General features: G+C 48.6%; 1 protein-coding gene and 1 pseudogene across 3 annotated transcripts in view; one reads left to right on the forward strand and one right to left on the reverse strand.

Moving 5' to 3' along the window:
- The window catches only part of LOC146197671 (solute carrier family 13 member 2-like), a 124,749-nt gene that overhangs the window by 48,738 nt on the left and 54,383 nt on the right, over nt 1-21,628 (forward strand). The gene's annotated exons all lie outside the window — the stretch shown is intronic.
- Nucleotides 10,575-12,545, reverse strand: LOC146197672 (uncharacterized; annotated as a pseudogene).

Raw genomic sequence — 21,628 nt, forward strand, 5'->3', positions numbered from 1 at the left:
GCATGCTGTTTATTCTAGATTTGTGCTGGTTTAAGCTCATATACCTTTTATCTGGATAGAAGACATTTTTGTGTTATTTTTGCACGTTAGTCCTGAAAACCCCGCCAAATACCTTTTTGATGATGCTACCGTTTTTTATGCGTAGTTAGCAACACAAAGCCTCTCTTTTGGTTGAATCTTCAGCTAGAAGATTTGATGGGTGCTGCGGATGCTAGTGGGGTTGTCGCCTGCAGAGTGAAAGAGGCGGTGCTTTTTTGTCCTCTCGTTCACAGAACTCTAATACCAGGTTTTCCCCTTTATTGACATTCGGTGTCAGAGTAGGTGGCTAAAAAAACATTTGCCATTCTCAAGGTTTCCCCAGCTGTTATACTTGCGTTGACCATGTTCACGAGCTAAGAAGATATAGAACCACATATGTAACGAAGTGCAGCTGGTGAAAACCATAGGAGGGCCTTTAATACGCCTGATCACCGCATAATTTGCATAGTAAAATCAGCTCATTTGAAAAACACTTGGCTCAGAGGCAAGACACTCACTACAATAACCAATCTGTCGTTAAGGTTAATCTCTATATTTGCTCTCGTACTACGCAGTATGCAATATCTTGCTGGGATTCAGAGGTAGGGAGATAATGGAGCGTTGCACTAATTGCCTTGTCGCATTTTCCCGGCCTTGCGCAATGATTCCCAGAGACGCTCCGCCGTGGCAAAGAAAATCTTAGCTGCGTCTAATATCTGTTTTGGAAGAGCTTTTACTCTCTTGGTGGGATTATATATGTGGGCAGGGCTATCAAGTGGCAGGCCGCTGCGTAACCATCGGACGTATGCTTGTGAACATTTCTACTGTGAACATGGAAGTGTTGTGGTCTAGTCCAATCGAATCACAACTGCTCAGATAAGTTGAAAAACTCTTGTTAGCTAGCCTACCTCAAGATGGATAAAAAATGCAGCAAAGCCTCACAAAAACTTTATTCACACACTCATTTCTCGCGCAGGGAGTTCCTTGTGTAGTGCGCAGCAGGTGGCCGCTTTGCTGCAGCTTAGTCGCGGCTCTCGACTTGTACCGAAAGGTCAAGGCGAAATATCCGTGCTGCTAATCGCCGTGTTTTTCGTCTGAATTCGTAACCTGTTTTGCATGATTTGAAAAATTGCTTTCAAACATGAAAACTATACCATTGGCAGAGGGTATGTACAGCGGAAAGAAAAGCTAGCGGTGGGCGCGGACGCCAGTGATCATTGTTGCAAGAAACTTGCTAGAGCGCTTTCAGAACTTTGTTAGCGGGCACGCAGTTAGCGCTCGTGAACTCTCTCTCTCTCCTCTGTTGTCGCCGGCTTGCTTAAATGGCCCACGACTTGAATCTAATCGTGGCTGCAGCATGTGAGTAAGCTGTTGATAGTATCCTAACTTCCATGGCGCTGCATGGATGGACTCCCCGAAGCTGTCTGATTCTCTAACTTTTGGGAAGTCGGCAGTTGAGGTGTGCCTAAGGCAATAGAGTTATTTGATATGCATTTAACCTACAGTGAAGGTCTCAATTAGGACTTCGCTCCCGATTCATAAGTCCTTGTGATGATCGGCAGAATCGCGCTTTTAGTGAGCGCGCTTTTAGTGATCGCGGTTTTCACTAAGTGCCATGCAAACTGCTCCCGTGTAGAGGCGAATCCTTGTCACCGCAGTCGTGGCCTAGTGGTTAGGGCGTACGTCTCGGCTGAGGAGGCTGCGGAGGGTTGTTGGTTCGAAACCCACCGTCGGACACTTACCGGTATGGTACAAGCGTCACCCGGCCCGGCGGCAGGCTTGTTCGGGGAGTGCGCTTGGAAGAGGCTCCGCTAACCCCGTTGTGCTCTCCGGGGCAAAATCAGTTTCAAACACCTCAGCCTGCAAAGGTTGTTCAAGATTCAGTTGAGATTGATGATGAGATGTTGGATGATCAAATGATGCGGTGATAGATGATGCCCGTGATGTAAACAAAAAAGGGTCATGTAATGGTATTTTGCCGCGCGAGACGGGCTTGTTGTCCGATGGCGGAACGGATCTCTGTCCTATCGGCGCAACTATTTGGGACCTATAGCCCCTTCCCCAACCATTTCGCCCCAAAGAGCCCCAAAGTTGATGAGCCTTTAGACATGTTCTTTATAATTGGGTTGCACAGTCTCTGGAACGTACATGATAGACAGGAATTGTGGATCTGTTGTTTCTACCAAGAACCACTTCTGTATGATGATTGTCCATTAAGGGAATTGTATGCACAGGCTGATTTTGAACCGCAGTGGCACTCGCTTTTAGTGATGTGCTCTACATTGCCTCTCGCTTAGAGTTTTGTCGACTTGGTGTATCCTATTGCGTATCGGGCTGATTTGATGCTCTTTACTAAATCATTTGTACATAGTCCATGTACATAAGACATTATTTTAGTGCAATCAATACCATCTTTAAAAATAAAATAAAAACAAAGCCGAGCACCAGGCCTAGGGAAAGCTTGTACCCATTGAAAACCGGCTAGAGGTACCAGGTTTGAACCCCCTTCCGCCAGGCACGCACCGTATATTTTTCATTATTTTTTCTCTCTCTGGCGAAAAGTGCCACCTGTCAGCCAGGTGCGCAGTCTCCTTTAACACCGTCCGACTCCTGATCATTCCTGGTTCATCGGCTGGGTATGAACAAGTACGGGTTGCTGCTTTGAACCTTATATGCTGCAGACTCAATGTCATTTTTATTCTTCAGTGAAAGTTTTTTTTTAGGATTGATTAAGCGATAGAGTCCTGCGTTACACTGCGGAATATACAATGTGAGCCTTAAGATCATTATTCTTAGTAAATGTACTTATTCCCTTTTTGCCACGTCAGGCAGGCGGTAAATGATCTGAAACAGTGGAAGAAATTAAATGACTTTATATGTAAGTAAATCAAGCCAAACGCCACCTGTCACGGTGGGAAGGTTTCAATTTGGAGAAAGGAAATCCGCTTTTGCTAGTTTTTATTGGAGATGAGAACAGAGAAAGTGCGATGAGTAGCAGGAGACAGAGAAGTCAGGATGACACGGGTGCCATTGTGGCTGGGCATGCTATGGCGAGAGTGGAGGAATGCGCAGCGGGAAAGTGGCTGGTAGGATAAGAACTGAGTGCGGTTGCCGAAAAATGAGGTTGTATTATAAATGTGCGAGGTGGAGCAACTGCGTAGCCTGGCTGTAGCTTCATGTCAAAATCAAGGGATATACGACTAAACCACAGGCATAACTGCTTTCGCTGATACAAAGCTGGCATTTGTTTACGCGAAATCGTTACTATGCTCGTCTAGCCAAGGTCATCGGCGCGGTCAATTTCCCCTTCGGCGTGGCGCGAGGAGCCATCGCCATTCGCTAATCTTCTTCGCATGTGCGGCACGCGGAGCAGGAGGCGCTTACTTCTACTGCTTCTCTTCTTCTTCTACATTGCACACTGGCAGCCTGATCTTCACACAACTGCCAAGTTTTGTTTGTACCGGTACTTATCTACATTACACAATGCAACACAGCCTTCCAGTCCCTGCCGTATACTATTTCGTTGGACCGCCAACGCTGCCCATCTGCCTCCTGTGACTTCCAACTTCAAAGTGCCCTCAACACATTCGTGTTGTCTAGGCCCAGCAGTGGTGTCCTTGAGGTTCGCAGACAGCCATCGAGGAGTCGAATGCTGCAATCAACGCTTCGGCTGCATTTTCTTCACTTCACTTCGCGGACAGCCATGGTCTGGTGAACTACAACAAGCCGTGTCTGACCATGTTACATCGAAATTTCACTTTGTAAACTTTAGCGTATATGATCCTAAGTGGGCTTAGCAACACAGTATAACCAAACATAAGAAATGTTTCGCTCGCATAACTCGGCCTGGCCGAGCTAAGCCGCAGCCACATTTTTTCCCTAACATGTGGTTTTGATCGTCATTTTCATTACCACTCCATGCAATGTTTCGGACGCTTGTCCAACCAACGAACAGCGACAGGAAAATTGCACGAGTAGCATCGCGCGGCCCGTGGACATGTGCAAGTTTGTTAGCGAAAGAAGAAGTGCCACGGACCAGCGTCGCCGGGCTGTGGTTGCATCTCGAATTCCGCCCTCGACTAATCATCCAGCTTTCTCAGCAGAAGTAAATGGCCATGGAGTTCAGCGAAGTAAGCGTCGTTTCAGAGCTCTCATCTGCGGAAGGCAGTCCCGATCACAGTTCGAGGAAGGACGAGGAAAACCGGCGCACAGTCATCGTGATCTGCTGCCTGATCCTGCTGCTGTTGGCTCTCCTGTTGCTTATGCTTACAGGGCTTTTCATCGTGGACCAGGGCGATGACCTCGACGACAGCGAGACTCCGAAAGTCAGATACGCTTCCAGTGGTCCGAGCAGTGCGGTCAACCCAGTGCCCCCAGCGAACACTGCGAGTACTGTTATCAATGCAGGCACTACAGGCACTGGTGACTCTGCAGGCACTACGAGCACTACGATCACTACGAGCACTACGACAACGACGACAGAAGACAGTTGGCACTTCAGTCAGGACTACACAAAGGGCATCTGGAGGCACTTGCACCTTTATGTGTGTCCTTTTTGGTCAGAGAGGCAGGGGTTCGTTAGTCATCGACGCACGTATGGCATCGCGTACTTTCCGTACATGTTCTGTCATTACGCCATGTACTGCTGCTACAAACTGGACGACAGCATGCAGCTGCAGCCCGAGCGCCCTCATGTAGACCTATCTCCAATAAACGCCGTACGCCGAATGTCCGGCTTCAAGGCGGAGAACTACCACCTCAAGACGTGGCTCGTGCTACGAGGCGAGGACGCCGTCTTCCTCAGGCTGGTGGAGAACAAGAACCAGGAAAGGGCCACGTTCCAGAGGAACGCGCTCGCCTGGATGAAGGGCAACAACTATGATGGCATCCGCATCTGGTGGACGAACGCGCCGGAATCGCTCAACCGCAGCTTTGCCGAGCTCTATAACGAGACCAACGACGTGTTCCAGCCGAACAACCTTACATTTGGCATGCTAATACCATACGGCATCTACACGAACGAAGCGTACAACACGAGCAAGCTGGCACACCGAGAAGCGCGCCATACTATAATGATGTACCCGGAGTACCCACGCAAGCTCACCGCCCTTACCAGGACGACCACGTACACAATTCGAGAGCTCGTAATTTACCCGGTGATACTTAACCAAACGGACAGGCCAACATTCGGCCACCTCTTGCCCTTCGTGGGGCTGACGTACAAAATAGACCCGGCCGATTGCATGAACACCAGCTCAATTCCGTACAATATAAAGCCGCTGGGATACGGCCCGCCGGGACCCCTGACCAAGACTCCGGGAATTCTGTCTCTGCCCGAGGTGTGCGACACCGTGGACTCCACTTGGCGCACAGAAATCGTCGTGACCGACTCAGCGTACCTTCGGCCCAGCTATCACTTCGCCTGCAAAGGCGAGGACGTCATCGCCTATACCACCGCCGAAGAAGCGTTAGAAAACATGTTAGCCCTCGATCAAAAGTACATGAATGAAGTGTTCGGAGTGATGAACCCTGAATACGATGACTTCCCGGGCATCTGCCCCAGCGAGGTTGGTCCCACGGGCTTTCCAACTGTGCGCACAATATTTGAATTGATAAGGCACTAATGAGACATGCCTCGGACAAAGCTTGCAAGTGGCGCAAGATACATTGTGAATGTTTGGCATGCTGTTTATTCCAGATTTGTGCTAGTTTAAGCTCATACAACTTTTATCTGGATAGAAGACATTTTTGTGTTATTTTTGCACGTTAGTCCTGAAAACCCCGCCAAATACATTTTTGATGATGCTACCGTTTTTTATGCGTAGTTAGCAACACAAAGCCTCTCTTTTGGTTGAATCTTCAGCTAGAAGATTTGATGGGTGCTGCGGATGCTAGTGGGGTTGTCGCCTGCAGAGTGAAAGAGGCGGTGCTTTTTTGTCGTCTCGTTCACAGAACTCTAATACCAGGTTTTCCCCTTTATTGACATTCGGTGTTAGAGTAGGTGGCTAAAAAAATATTTGCCATTCTCAAGGTTTCCCCAGCCGTTATACTTGCGTTGACCATGTTCACGAGCTTAAGAAGATATAGAACCACATATGTAACGAAGTGCAGCTGGTGATAACCATAGGAGGGCCTTTAATACGCCTGCTCACCGCATAATTTGCATAGTAAAATCAGCTCATTTGAAAAACACTTGGCTCAGAGGCAAGACATTCACTACAATACCCAATCTGTCGTTAAGGTTAATCTCCATATTTGCTCTCGTACTACGCAGTATGCAATATCTTCTGGGATTCAGAGGTAGGGAGATAATGGAGCGTTGCACTAATTGCCTTGTCGCATTGTCCCGGCCTTGCTCAATGATTCCCAGAGACGCTCCGCCGTGGCAAAGAAAATCTTAGCTGCGTCTAATATCTGTTTTGGAAGAGCTTTTACTCCCTTGGTGGGATTATATATGTCGGCAGTGCTATCAAGTGGCAGGCCGCTGCGTAACCATCGGACGTATGCTTGTGAACATTTCTACTGTGAACATGGAAGTGTTGTGGTCTAGTCCAATCGAATCACAACTGCTGAGATAAGTTGAAAAACTCTGCTAGCAGCCTACCTCAAGATGGATAAAAAATGCATCAAAGCTTCACAAAAACTTTATTCACACACTCATTTCTCGCGCAGGGAGTTCCTTGTGTAGTGCGCAGCAGGTGGCCGCTTTGCTGCAGCTTAGTCGCGGCTCTCGATTTGTACCGAAAGGTCAAGGCGAAATATCCGTGCTGCTAATCGCCGTGTTTTTCGTCTGAATTCGTAACCTGTTTTGCATGATTTGAAAAATTGCTTTCAAACATGAAAACTATACCATTGGCAGAGGGTATGTACAGCGGAAAGAAAAGCTAGCGGTGGGCGCGGACGCCAGTGATCATTGTTGCAAGAAACTTGCTAGAGCGCTTTCAGAACTTTGTTAGCGGGCACGCAGTTAGCGCTCGCGATCTCCCTCTTTCTCCTCTGTTGTCGCCGGCTTGCTTAAATGGCCCACGACTTGAATCTAATCGTGGCTGCAGCATGTGAGTAAGCTGTTGATAGTATCCTAACTTCCATGGCGCTGCATGGATGGACTCCCCGAAGCTGTCTGATTCTCTAACTTTTGGGAAGTCGGCAGTTGAGGTGTGCCTAAGGCAATAGAGTTATTTGATATGCATTTAACCTACAGTGAAGGTCTCAATTAGGACTTCGCTCCCGATTCATAAGTCCTTGTGATGATCGGCGGAATCGCGCTTTTAGTGAGCGCGCTTTTAGTGAGCGCGGTTTTCACTAAGTGCCATGCAAACTGCTCCCGTGTAGAGGCGAATCCTTGTCACCGCAGTCGTGGCCTAGTGGTTAGGGCGTCCGTCTCGGCTGCGGAGGCTGCGGAAGGTTGTTGGTTCGAAACCCACCGTCGGACACTTACCGGTATGGTTGGTACAAGCGTCACCCGGCCCGGCGGCAGGCTTGTTCGGGGAGTGCGCTTGGAAGAGGCTCCGCTAACCCCGTTGTGCTCTCCGGGGCAAAATCAGTTTCGAACACCTCAGCCTGCAAAGGTTGTTCAAGATTCAGTTGAGATTGATGATGAGATGTTGTTGGATGATCAAATGATGCGGTGATAGATGATGCCCGTGATGTAAACAAAAAAGGGTCATGTAATGGTATTTTGCCGTGCGAGACGGGCTTGTTGTTGTCCGATGGCGGAACGGATCTCTGTCCTATCGGCGCAACTATTTGGGACCTATAGCCCCTTCCCCAACCATTTCGCCCCAAAGAGCCCCAAAGTTGATGAGCCTTTAGACATGTTCTTTATAATTGGGTTGCACAGCCTCTGGAACGCACATGATAGACAGGAATTGTGAATCTGTTGTTTCTACCAAGAACCACTTCTGTATGATGATTGTCCATTAAGGGAATTGTATGCACAGGCTGATTTTGAACCGGAGTGGCACTCGCTCTTAGTGATGTGCTCTACATTGCCTCTCGCTTAGAGGTTTTTCGACTTGGTGTATCCTATTGCGTATCGGGCTGATTTGATGCTCTTTACTAAATCATTTGTACATAGTCCATGTACATAAGACATTATTTTAGTGCAATCAATACCATCTTTAAAAATAAAATAAAAACAAAGCCGAGCACCAGGCCTAGGGAAAGCTTGTACCCATTGAAAACCGGCTAGAGGTACCAGGTTTGAACGCCCTTCCGCCAGGCACGCACCGTATATTTTTCATTGTTTTCTCTCTCTCTGGTGAAAAGTGCCACCTGTCAGCCAGGTGCGCAGTCTCCTTTAACACCGTCCGACTCCTGATCATTCCTGGTTCATTGGCTGGGTATGAACAAGTACGGGTTGCTGCTTTGAACCTTATATGCTGCAGACTCAATGTCATTTTTATTCTTCAGTGAAAGTTTTTTTTTAGGATTGATTAAGCGATAGAGTCCTGCGTTACACCGCGGAATATACAATGCCAGCCTTAAGATCAGTAAATGTACTTATTCCCTTTTTGCCACGTCAGGCAGGCGGTAATTGATCTGAAACAGTGGAAGAAATTAAATGACTTTATATGTAAGTAAATCAAGCCAAACGCCACCTGTCACGGTGGGAAGGTTTCAATTTGGAGAAAGGGAAATCCGCTTTTGCTAGTTTTTACTGGAGATGAGAACAGAGAAAGTGCGATGAGTAGCAGGAGACAGAGAAGTCAGGATGACACGGGTGCCATTGTGGCTGGGCATGCTATTGCGAGAGTGGAGGAATGCGCAGCGGGAAAGTGGCTGGTAGGATAAGAACTGAGTGCGGTTGCCGAAAAATGAGGTTGTATTATAAATGTGCGAGGTGGAGCAACTGCGTAGCCTGGCTGTAGCTTCATGTCAAAATCAAGGGATATACGACTAAACCACAGGCATAACTGCTTTCGCTGATACAAAGCTGGCATTTGTTTACGCGAAATCGTTACTATGCTCGTCTAGCCAAGGTCATCGGCGCGGTCAATTTCCCCTTCGGCGTGGCGCGAGGAGCCATCGCCATTCGCTAATCTTCTTCGCATGTGCGGCACGCGGAGCAGGAGGCGCTTACTTCTACTGCTTCTCTTCTTCTTCTACATTGCACACTGGCAGCCTGATCTTCACACAACTGCCAAGTTTTGTTTGTACCGGTACTTATCTACATTACTTGACACAATGCCACACAGCCTTCCAGTCCCTTCCGTATACTATTTCGTTGGACCGCCAACGCTGCCCATCTGCCTCCTGTGACCTCCAACTTCAAAGTGCCCTCGACACATTCGTGTTGTCTAGGCCCAGCAGTGGTGTCCTTGAGGTTCGCAGACAGCCATCGAGGAGTCGAATGCTGAAATCAACGCTTCGGCTGCTTTTCTTGACTTCGCGGACAGCCATGGACGGTTGAACCACAGCAAGCCGTGAATCGAACTTTCACTTTGTAAACTAGGTTCAGCGTATATGAGCCTACGTTGGGTTAGCAACACAGCATGTTAGCATTAGAACGAAAAAAAAAAGAGATATGAAAGAAAAGACTGGAGACACAAATAAAATACGAAAAAGAACAATGGGTATATTAACAAATAACCACTCGATTACAAATACGCTACTTCGTTTCGCACACGCACGTTCGCACACACTTTCAAGCGTCTGCTCTCCGTGCTGACGCACCGCTCGCCCCTTCGCACATCTCTCACGTGCTCGCACCGCGCACTGCTGCTCGGTGTCCCGTGATCGCACTCTCTCGTATCGAAACATGGACGCTGTATTGGCTGCGCACTAGGCCCATTCAAAAGAAAACACCACAACCAAAACAAGGTAAACATGGACGTCACGGCGCCAGCCACCGCAGCGCCGACTCGTCGGAGGCACGCTGCAGGTGGGGGTTGCCAGTTTACATGTTTCAAGGCGCACTCACGAGACGCTCGCGTGTGGTTCAAGGTTCATACAACCGCCGCCCAGGCGGGAATTCCCGGCGCAATAAGTCAGCCGCTAACACTCGGGCATTCTGACAGATTTTAACGTCCTCGTGTAAGTAAAAATGGAGTACAACACTGGGGTTGGCATGCAAGCGCCAGAAAAGCAGCAAACAATATAAGTAAGTCCATCCTGCGCTACACGCGTTTACGCTGGTGGCGTTGTTGTGATCGTGTGAGCGTCTTCGGGGTGCTTTCCGCTTCGCTTACGAGAACATACCTTTCACTGGAGATGCGCTCGTTGTGCAGCTGATCTTGTGGTTTTGCCGACGTACGCTTTTTTTTCGCCGTTTTTGCTTTCGTACGAGGATTACTGGACTGGCGTAAAGTGAAGAAGTCCCAATCACAATCCCCCTTCGCTTCCAGTCTGCGGCAAATTCCCGAATGATCTCTTGTTCCACGGCATTCGTCTTGTACGGTTTAACCGCCACGGGGGAACTGCCTGGCGTCTGATTAATGTCCATATTCAGGCAGGGGTACAACTCAGCTTGCTCAAATTGTTGGCGAAACATTCTCGATACTGGTTCAAGAGCCTAATAAGCTAACCCTTTTGTTACATGGTCACTGAAGGTCCAACCTCTGGCTGTGCGCCTCGATGGGTTGCTGATCTGTTCCGACACACACAATTTCTGGCTCATCTACTTTGAAATTTGGCTCATTAGTTTTCTCAACACCGACCTCTGTTGCTCGCCCAAATCGCTGTCCTTTTCTGATAACTACTTCTCGGTCTCCGCTCGTGAAAACCGGTATAGCATTTTCACCATTTTTCATTTCGACAAGGATTTCGCCCCCTAACTTGCCCCGAAATATCTGAAGTCGTCGATAGTGAGATCCAGCTGATTGAGTTAGGTTGCTGAACACTCTCGCTAGTGGTCTGCCTACGCAACTTCGACTCATTAATGGCTCCAGATGAAAGAAAGGACATTCCTCTTTGCGCCAAAAATGCAGGCAACCTCCAAGCCTTCTGTAAGCCGTATGGAAGCTCTGTGTAACTTCTGCCCACGAGCAAATCGACCGACAAAGTATCGTCCGGGACAAGAATTGAAATGCTCTTGCCTTTGCCCTCGTCGATCTCCAGGTCGGCGTAACACTACCCAATCGCACGTGTTGATGGTGTGCCCTGACTGCCGAATCCGTAGAGCGCTGTCGAGTCATCAGTCAGCTCTGCGCCACAGCATGCTGCCGCCGACGCGCGAAGGAGGCACCCAGAGCTCCCGTTGTCAATCATGCCGATGAGGGTCTTCTTGCCGTTCCAGGTGACTTGCTTAAGCAGCGCTCCCGGGGTGATCTTTCCTTTGCCTGCCTCGCTCACTGTGTGTGTTGGTCGCGCTGTTGCCCGTTGGTACCAAACAATGACGCTGCGTGTGGCCGGTCTTACCGCACCGCAGACATCTAATCTTTCGTGTCTCTTCGGGACAGTCCCGTAAGATGTTTCCGAAGCGCCCGTAGTTGTAGCATTTTCGTTCGCCATTTTCATTGGTTAGGGGTGGTCTCTTGTCTCTCCCTTATCTTTCGTAGTTAGCCTTCCGCGCAGGCTGACTGGCCGTGTCTCTCGCACGCGGTGAGTCACTTGCCGCTCTTTTCTCCCTCGTACCACCAAACCGCTGCTCTCTCTCTCGGTCAGTCCCCTCGCATTCAATGATATCGTGTAGGATTGGTTGGTTGGTTGGTTGGTTTTGGGGTTTAACGCCCCAAAGCGACTCAGGCTATGAGAGACGCCGTAGTGGAGGACTCTGAAAATTTCGACCACTTGGGGTTCTTTAACGTCCACTGACATCATATCGTGTAAGAGGTCGTCCTCATATTCGTGAGTGCGTCCGACGCACTGCTGCCACGAACGAAGGCCGGTCAGCACTTGCTCCCGCGTATCTCAAAAGTCCAGGTTAGCTTCTCGGCAAAGACGAACCTTGAAGTGGAAATAGGTTGTCGTGCATTCGTTTCTCTGCTGAACGCGGTATTGTATTTTTCTCCATCTCTCCGCAGCTATGGTCTGGCTGCAGAAGGTGCGGCGGAAGTAGTATTTGAAGTTTTGCCATGAGATACCGACTTTACTTGGGGAACGCAGTCACTCCTTGGTGGCTCCAACAGAGTGGCATTTGGCGGTCTCTAGTTGAAATGACTCTGGCCACTGGTGCAGGGTAGCTGTCGTCTGCAGGTTTTCCAGCCACTCTTTCGCTGTCGCCGCATCAGCGGTGCCATCGAAGTGCCAAATGCTTTTGTTCAGGTCTGGTATTACTTAATATGTTGTTGCAGCTGTGCCTGACGCTCCCGTTGACGCCGGCAGAGCAAGTCGCTCAAGCAGACGGCTCAGCAAACGGTCCTTCTCACGCAATACACTTGGAATTTCCGTCACGGTAATGCTCTCGTTCGCCCTTGCGCCATTCGCACCTTCACTGGTGTCCGCTGTCGTATCTTTAGGTGTTACACTCATGCTAGTTCCTTTAGCGCACACGGTCACAACTCATCCAGTTCGCTCACGAGGAGGGTTGCGCAGTCCTCATTCTCCGATTTGCGTTGGTTTCAATCCCACTTCTGATATGTTAGCATTAGAACGAAAAAAAAAAAAGATATGAAAGAAAAGACTGCACCCACAAATAAAATACGAAAAAGAACAATGGGTATTCTAAAAATTAACCACTCGATTACAAATACACTACTTCGTTTAGCACACACACTCTCGCACACACTTTACAAGCGTCCGTTCTCCGTGCTGACACACCGCTCACCCCTTCGCACAACTCTTCACGCGCCCGCTCTCATTGTCGACGCACCGCGCACTGCTGCTCGGTGTCCCGTGATCGCACTCTCTCGCACCGAAACATGGACGCTGTATTTGCTGCGCACTAGACCCATTCCAAAAGAAAACACCACAACCAAAACAAGGTAAACACGGACGGCACGGCGCTAGCCACCGCGGCGCCGACTAGTCGGAGGCGCGCTGCAGGTCGGGGTTGTCAGTTTACATGTTCCACGGCGCACTCACGCACGGGACGCTCACTTGTGGTTCAAGGTTCACACAGCCGCAGCCCTGGCGGGAGTTCCCGGCGCAATAAGTCAGCCGCTAACAAGCATAACCCAAACATAACCAAGCTCTTGCTCGCATAACTCAACTTAGCCGAGCTAAGCCGCAGCCATATTTTTTCTAACATGATGCCTTGATCGTCATTTTCATTAGCGCTCTATGTAACATTTCGTACGCTTGCTCAACCAACAAATAACGACATAAAAGTTGCTTGAGTAGCATCGCGTGGCTCGTGGGCATGTGCAAAGGCGTTAGCGAAAGAAGAAGTGTTACAGACCAGCTCCGCCGGGTTGTGGTTGCATCTCGAACTCCGCCCTCGCATAATCATCCGGCTTTTTCAGCAGAAGTAGACGGTCATGGAGTTCAGCGAAGTGGGCGTCTTTTCGGGACTCTCATCTGTGGAAAGCAGTCCCGACCACACTTCAAGAGAGGACGAGGAAGACCGGCGCATAGTCATCGTGATCTGCTGCTTGATCCTGCTACTGCTGGTTCTCCTGTCGCTCATGTTTACAAGCCTTTTCATCGGGGACCAGGACGATGACCTCGACAGCAGCGAGACTCCGAAGGTCACTTACGCGTCCAGCGGTCCGAGTAGTATGAACCCGATGCCCCCTGTGCGCACTGCGAGCACTGTTATCACTGCAGGCACTGGTGGCACTTTAGGCACTATGACCACTACGAGCACTACGACAACGACGACAGAGGACGTTTGGCAGTTCAGTCAGGACTACACAAAGTTAGTCTGGAGGCACTTGCACTTTTATGTGTGTCCTTTTTGGTCTGAGAAGCAGGGATTCGTTAGTCATCGACGCACGTACGGCATCGCGTACTTTCCGTACATGTTCTGTCATTACGCCATGTACTGCTGCTACAAACTGGACGATAGCATGCAGCTGCAGCCCGAACGCCCTCATGTAGACCTATCCCCGATAAACGCCGTACGCCGAATGTCCGGCTTCAAGGCGGAGAACTACCACCTCAAGACGTGGCTCGTGTTGCGAGGGGAGGATGCCGTCTTCCTCAGGCTGGTGGAGAACAGGAACCAGGAAAGAGCCACGTTCCAGAAGAACGCGCTCGCCTGGATGAAGGACAACAACTATGATGGCATCCGCATCTGGTGGACGAACGCGCCGGAATCGCTCAACCGCAGTTTTGCCGAGCTCTATAACGACACCAACGACGTGTTTCAGCTGGACAACCGTACATTTGGCATGCTGATACCATATAACCTCTACAGAAACGAAGCGTACAACACGAGCAAGCTGGCACACCGAAGAGCGCTTCATACTATAGTGATGTACCCGGAGTACCCTCGCGAGCTCACCGCCCGCACCAAGACGACAACGTACACAATTCGAGAGCTTGTAGTTTATCCGGTGATACTTAACCAAACGGACAGGCCCACATTCGTCCACCTCTTGCCCTTCGTGGCACTGACGTACAAAATTGACCCGGCCGACTGCGCGAACACTGGCTCAATACCGTACAACATAAAGCCGCTGGACTACGGCCCGCCGGGACCCCTGACCAAGACTCCGGGAATTCTGTCTCTGCCCGAGGTGTGCGACATCGTGGACTCCACGTGGCGCACAGAAAGCGTCGTGACCGACTCAGCGTACCTTCGGCCCAGCTATAAGTTCGCCTGCAAAGGCGAGGACGTCATCGCCTATACCACCGGCGCAGATGCGATGGAAAACTTGTTAGCCCTCGATGAAAGGTACCTGGATGAAGTGTTCGGAGTGATGAACCCCGAGTACGATGACTTCCCGGGCATCTGTCCCAGCGAGTTTGGTCCCACGGGCTTTCCAACTGTGCGCACCATATTTGACGTGATACGGCACTAATGATACATGCGTCGGGCAAAACTCGCAAGTGGCGCAAGCTACATTGTGAATTTTTCTGCGTGCTGTTTGTTCTACATTTGTATTGGTTTAAGCTCATACGCCTTTAACCTGGTAGGAGACACGTTTGTGTTATCTTTGCTCGTTAGTCTGTAAACCCCGCCAAATACATGTTTGATGATGCTACCGTTTTTCATGAGCAGTTAGCAGCACAAAGCCCCCTCTTTTGGTTGGATCTTCAGCTAGAAGATTTGATGGGTGCTGCGGATGCTAGTGGGGTTGTCGCCTGTAGAGTGAAAGAGGCGGTGCTTTTTGCTCGTCATACCAGTCTTTCTTTATTCACATTCGGTGTCAGTGCAGGTGGCTGAAAGAAATTTGCCGTTTCAAGAGTTCTCCGGCCGGAATACGTACATTGGCCATGTTCACGAGCTTAGGAAGATATAAAACAGATTTAACAAAGTGCAGCTGGTGATAACGATGAGAGGGCCTTAATATACCTTCTAACCGCATATACTTGCACAGTAAGATCAGCTCATTTGAAAAACACTTTGCTCAGAAGCTAGACATTCACTACAGTAATCAATCTGTCGTTAAGTTCAATGTCCATATTTGCTCTCGTACTACGCAGTATGCAATACCTTGCTGGTATTCAGAGGTAGGAAGATGATGGAGCGTTACACGAATTTTCTCTGTCGCAGTGGCCCGGCCTTGCGCAATGATTCCAAGTATTCTTAGTTGCGTCTAGTTTCTGTTTTGAAAGAGCTTTTATTCTATTGGTGGGATCATATATGTGAGATGTGGCAGACCGCTGCGTACGAGCTTTTCTACTGTGAACAGGGTAGTGTTATATTCCTGTTCAACCGCATCACAACTGCTTCGATGAGTTGAAATATTCTTCCCAGCTGGTCTACCTCAAGATGGATTCAAAAATGCAGCAAAGCTTCACAAAACCTTCATTCACACATTCATCTCTCGCGTTGGGAGTTTCTTATGCAGTACGCAACAGGTGGCCGCTTTGCTGCAGCTTTGTCGCGGCTCTCGATTTGTCCGGAAAGGTAAAGGCGAAATATTCGGGCTGCATAGATCTCCGTGCTCTCCGCTTTTGCTCGTAACCTATTTTACATCATTTTAAAACTTTCATTAATACCGGAAAACTCTACCATTGTCACAGGTATGTACAGCGGAAAGAAAAGCTAGCGGTGGGTGCTGACGCCAGTGATCATTGTTACAAGAAACTTGCTAGAGCTCTTTCGGAACTTTGCTAGCGGGCACGCAGTTGATTCCCGTGAACTCTCTGTCCTCTATTGTCGTCGGCTTGCTTCAATGGCCCACGACTTGAATATAATCGAAGCTGCAGAATATCATCACGGTCTTGTTAGTATCGTAACTCCATGATGCTGTATGGGTGGACCCCCCGAAGCTGTCTGATTCTTTACCTCTTGGGAAGGTGGCAGGTGAGGGGTGCCTAAGGGAATAGAGCTATTTTATTAGTGTTTAATCTACAGTGAAGGTTAGAATTAAGGCTTCGTTTTTGAGTCTGAAGTCTTTTGCGGTGATCAGCGGAATCGCGCTTTTAGTGACCGCTTTTTTCACTAAGTGCCGTGCGAACTGCACTCGTGCAGCGCGAGACGTCTTCTTGTTACCGCTATGGCCTTGTGGTTAGGGCGTCCGTCTCGGCTTGGGGGAGATGGTTGGTTCGAAACCCACCGTCGGACACCCATCGGTAGATATGGGCACAAGCGTCCCTCGGCCATGCGCCCGGTTTTCTCGTGGAGTGCGCTTAGAAAAGGCTCCGCTCACCCGCTGCGCATTTCGGGACGAAATCAGTTTCGAACACCTCAGCCTTGAAGGTGGTTTAAGATTCAGTTCAGATTGATGATGAGATGCTATCGGATGTAGGAATGGCGTCGTGATAGATGATGCGCATGACGTAAACAAAAAAGGGTCACATAATGGTATTTCGCCGCGCGTGGCGGACTTATTGTCGCCTGATGGCGGAACGGATCACTGTCCCATCGGTGGAACTATTCGGAACGTACGACCCCTTTCCAAAGCATTTCGCCCCAAAGAGCCGAGAACCACGGTGGTAGCAAAGCTTGTACGCATTGAAAACCGGTGGGTACCAGGTTCGAGCCCTGGTGCTGCCGGGTACTCACTGGTTTTAAATGTGTACAAACTTTTTTCCGGCGTGGTGAAATGATTGGTGGGCGCTGTCTAACACAAAGACAAAGAGATAGAAGCGTTCATAGAAATTTTTATTGATTGATTGAACTATTGCAAGATGCGTGCTTAAAACCTCCCTTTCTATATGGGGAATGGCAGTTGTTTTACTCTGATGGGAATAGTAGTTCTTGGAAAGGGTGTTTCATGTAATATGAGCCAGTTGATAAAAATATTTTGAAAGAGATACAAAATTATTTATAACTTAAATCAAAGTGACACACTACATATAGTTCTAACAAAATATATTCCGCATTGCCATCATGTCGAACGACTGATATTTTTTATTTCAAATTTTGCCTTTCTTCAATATCTCCTCTGCAGTAAAAGAAGCAATTGATTTTGAATCCGAACAAATGCAAAGTTAGTTATGCAAAATGAATACATAGATACGACGTTTATGCGAGGCCCAAGACTACCAAATTTATTTGGCAGATGAGCTCAAGAAAAGGGCGAATTTGTGCTTCGTAGCGACGGACACTTCATGTAATGTCTTTTTCGCGGCGTTTAAAGGGGTACTGGGGACACATTGAAGCTAGCCTTTATCTAGTGTGTACCATGTTCTAATCGCAGAGAGGCCACTCTGCGGAAAGACCAAGAACGACATGTACGTCCTGCCATCGCCGACCGGCATATGCTCCGCCACTGATGTTTGGGCGCGCATCATGTAGGCTACCTGGATCACCATTCACACCGGAACGCTGGCGAATTTCATCGGCGACAAAAGTCTTTGCGGCTGCAGGGGTGTCATCGTAACCGGAAAGAGCCTGAGAATCAAAGTTTTCTAGGTGCAATAAATGAATAGGGTTGTCCTCTGTGTCCCTTCTAGGAAATTCCAGCAGGTATGAAAAAGAACAAAACACATGGCTGCGCTTTTTCACAACCGTACTGTACAGCCCTAAATGATATTTGGGCGTAGGCTTTACTTCTCCCATGCAAAACCTCACGATCACCTTTCTCTGAACATTTGACGTTGAATCCTAAGTTGTGCAGCAAACATAGCTGTCTAATACTTCAAGGTTATTCATATCCGCAACTTAGGTACTGCGCATGCGCCAGTGTCATTTGTGCCGCAAAAAACATTGCCTCCACTGGGTTTCGAACCCGCGTCAGAGCGAACAGGTCAGCTTCGCTGGTCGAGGCACGAACGCACAATGACATCGGCTCAGTTTTTTTCTGTATTTCATGGGAAAAGTTCCGAGTAGCAGAAACTAAAACAGCTCATTCCTCAAATCACTGGGCTGCATTATGCATGCCCACTAAAGCCCAGTAATTCCCCCCATCATAACAAGTATCAAAATTCAGTGAGGCACACACAAGCATCGAGACGCGGTTGCCAACTAGGTGGCTCTTCCAGGGCAGCATATACTCCCCACACCAAAGCGCACTGCTCTCGGACTGTAGACTTTGTTGATCGGGGTGGTTCAGCATGACGGTAAATTATTCGGTTTCTCCATAAATTGAATAGCCCCATCAACATAAACAAATCATAAGGCCCATCACCGTTCTTCCGAACGGGCAGGAAACGAATATTTATGGTGTAATTTCGATGTCCTTTTTTAGCGTCCGCTGAAATATGTCCCGGAAAAACACAGCATCAGGGCACTCAGTAAAGAAGTGGTCAATGGTCTTTGGCATGTTACACAAGCCTGCAATTCACCGACCATGGCACAAACTTTTGCTTGTCGTGAAGCTGTGCCTTAGCAGGGAGCGTTGAAAAGAACGTTTTCGGAGTAGATTAAATGCCCATGCGCTTAACACGTTTTAAGCGCTTGTGTCAATAACCTCCTGATAATGTTGTCGGTACAAATGTATGGGGAACAAAGACTGAGTAAGAATCTCGGTCATCTGTCTTCTGTATAGGCTATACAGGAAATTTAAAGAAAAGCGCACAGGGAGGAAATTGAAGGTGTCCGCAACCTCCTTAAAGGGACACTGCAGCGGTTTTCAAATGTACCAATACTATAGGCTTTTGAAGTAGATTATTTCTTCATCATGCCTGTGAAGTAATTTTTTTTTATTATGCACAAAACACGTGCGCAATCTTCGACTGAAAGCGCGCAGTTCAAATTTCCCGCGCCCCGCGCGACTGGTACAGAGGAGGAAAGCGGAGGGAGAAACTTCGTTTCTCCGTCAATCGTGACGCCACCGTGAGGAGCCGGATGCATTCAGAGCCAACGGACGGGGTTTCCGGCATGCGCCGTTCCTTGTTTTGCGTGCGTTTCGGACGTACAAAACACGTCAACTTAGTGTTGTGCACCTGGTACAACACAGCTCTGCATGTGTTCGGATGCACGAACAGCTGTGGATGCGACGATGTAATCTTCCATTGTATTAAGAGCTCGCGGCGCAATGCGGCGTTGCTGAGAAGAGAGATAAATTCAAGCCGACCAAAGGAAGCATTTTACTCGAAGCATTTGCGTAACTGTGACTACATGCAGTTTGTTCCTAATGCGATTTCTATAGGGCTTTGACAAAGAGGCATGGCTGAACCATGACGCGGTTCCTTCTGTTTCCTTGTGCAAAACAGTCGGGACAGTCATCTGCGATCCGTTCATGGACTGCAATTTCATGATGGGACGGTCAGACAGCATCGGCGCATGGTTGTATTCGCGTGCCTCTGTTTTTTCTTTTGCGCAAAATCTTCCCGCAATGGCTTCTGTGCTAAACATGGACAACTCATCAGTAGCACACGTTGATGATTTTTGCGAACTAGCAGATGATTAAGAAGAGCCCACTGCTGCTTCGGAGCTAGGTTGTGAAGACTGTGAGATCTTTGCCAGCACGGCACGTGCTACGGGAGCATTATTAGAAGATGAAGAGTGTACCGCTAAGCTGGGTATAGGCGCATTCAAATAAGGAGCGCAAAGAGCGAGGTTTCCTTCAGTGCGTCCAAGCAATCAATCATCGAAGTTGTTCATACATGACCTTGTAATTTTGCACCCGTTGCTGCCTCGTCATTTTACATAGTCCTGTCTTGTTTGGGGATGCACATTAAGTTGGAAATGAAAACGACGAAGCTCTTGTAAGAAAACACATTTCGGAACAGGGTTTTCCCTTGAAGGTATGGGTGCGGAGGAGATGTAGCTTGGTTTTCAACATACGTCCGTCGTCAATTCACTAAACGTGTATTGTGACAGTGCGATAAAAAGGAAAGGCTTTCAACGTCTCCTAAATGTCGTATGACTCAAGCAGCATTCTGCGCGCATTTGACTTGGTCTCCAGCACAATGGCCCTGTCAATGCCTCGTACGCATTGCAGAGCTTTGCAACCACGCTTCGCTTATTGTTCATTTGTCTGGTGGCAGCTGTGTACTGCTTCACCTTTTCTATAAAATTCTTCATTTCCCCAAGGTACCACGACTGGCATTCAAAGCAGGATTTGGTACACCTTTGGGTTCATTTTTCACAACAACGACCTTTCGGACGGGGCGAGAGGCCCGAGACGGAGGTAGTTGGCTAGGGCATTGTTCGCTGCCCTTCCTTCCCAGGAATATGCGGGCCGAGGTATCGCTGAGGGCCCTGTAGTTTCTGCTAATAATGGCTCACACTACTTTTCAGAATGCCTCACTGTAATTAAAGAAAGTTTTCATGCCAAATCTACGCTCCCCACAACGGAAGTGCTGCATCGTTTGTGGGCGTATCTGGTACGGATACATGCGGCAAAAATCCCGGTGGTCATTCGTGTGGAAATGACATGCCATAATGACATTCACAAAGCCGCAGAGAGCTGCGATTAACACAGCGCAGTGAAGGAGCCGCATCGGCAGCTTCCCCGGTCCTCAGAATGTCGTCACGCGACGTCTTGGCCAATCACGGGCGACAACGCGACCCGCGGTGAGCCCCGTCGCGAGGCTGCGTATTTCTGCTGAAAAAAAAAAAAAAAAGGCTATTTCTGCTTTCTTCTGCCTAATTTTAATCTGATATTCGAGTTTGCAGCATGAAAAACTATGACTTTCGACTGAAAGCCCAACTTTTGCAAAAAGTGCTGCAGTGTCCCTTTAAAGAATCCCCATAGAGTCCCTTCACATGCCTTTCCAGTCAGTGATAATAGATAAGGCAAGTGAGAATCAAGAAGCCTAATAAAAATATACTAAAAAGGGATGGTTTGCCAATTTGAAAAAGAAATTAAAACGTGAAACTAGCCGGTGTACGAGCAACAAGACTTAACCCGCCAAACTCTACTGAGGAGGAGAAAAAATTGATTTACACTGAAATTACTTGGGAAAGTGAGGTGCGTATTGTTGTGGCGCTGGGTGGCAGACCCTATTCTTGGATGCCATTGGCCGCCGCCGCTGCCCGAGCTCTGGACCAAGGCACGCTGGGCCTCCGGGTCCGAGCTGGACAGGGCTGCCTCCTAGCCATCCCTAGTTGGCTGTTTTAAACTTTTATATTTGTACTTTGCTGGCAGGCCCACACCATGTGGTATAGGTCATCATACTGCCAGCAGAATTTTCACCTACCCGTGAATTTTGGGTCCATGTGTTTTAGTATGGCGGGATTTGGAAAACACTCGGTTTGGAGCCGTCTAAAGTGCCACTCCTCAGA

Source organism: Amblyomma maculatum, chromosome 3 (genome assembly GCF_055883805.1).
Source record: "Amblyomma maculatum isolate TAMU_Amacu chromosome 3, ASM5588380v1, whole genome shotgun sequence".
NCBI lineage: Eukaryota > Metazoa > Arthropoda > Arachnida > Ixodida > Ixodidae > Amblyomma > Amblyomma maculatum.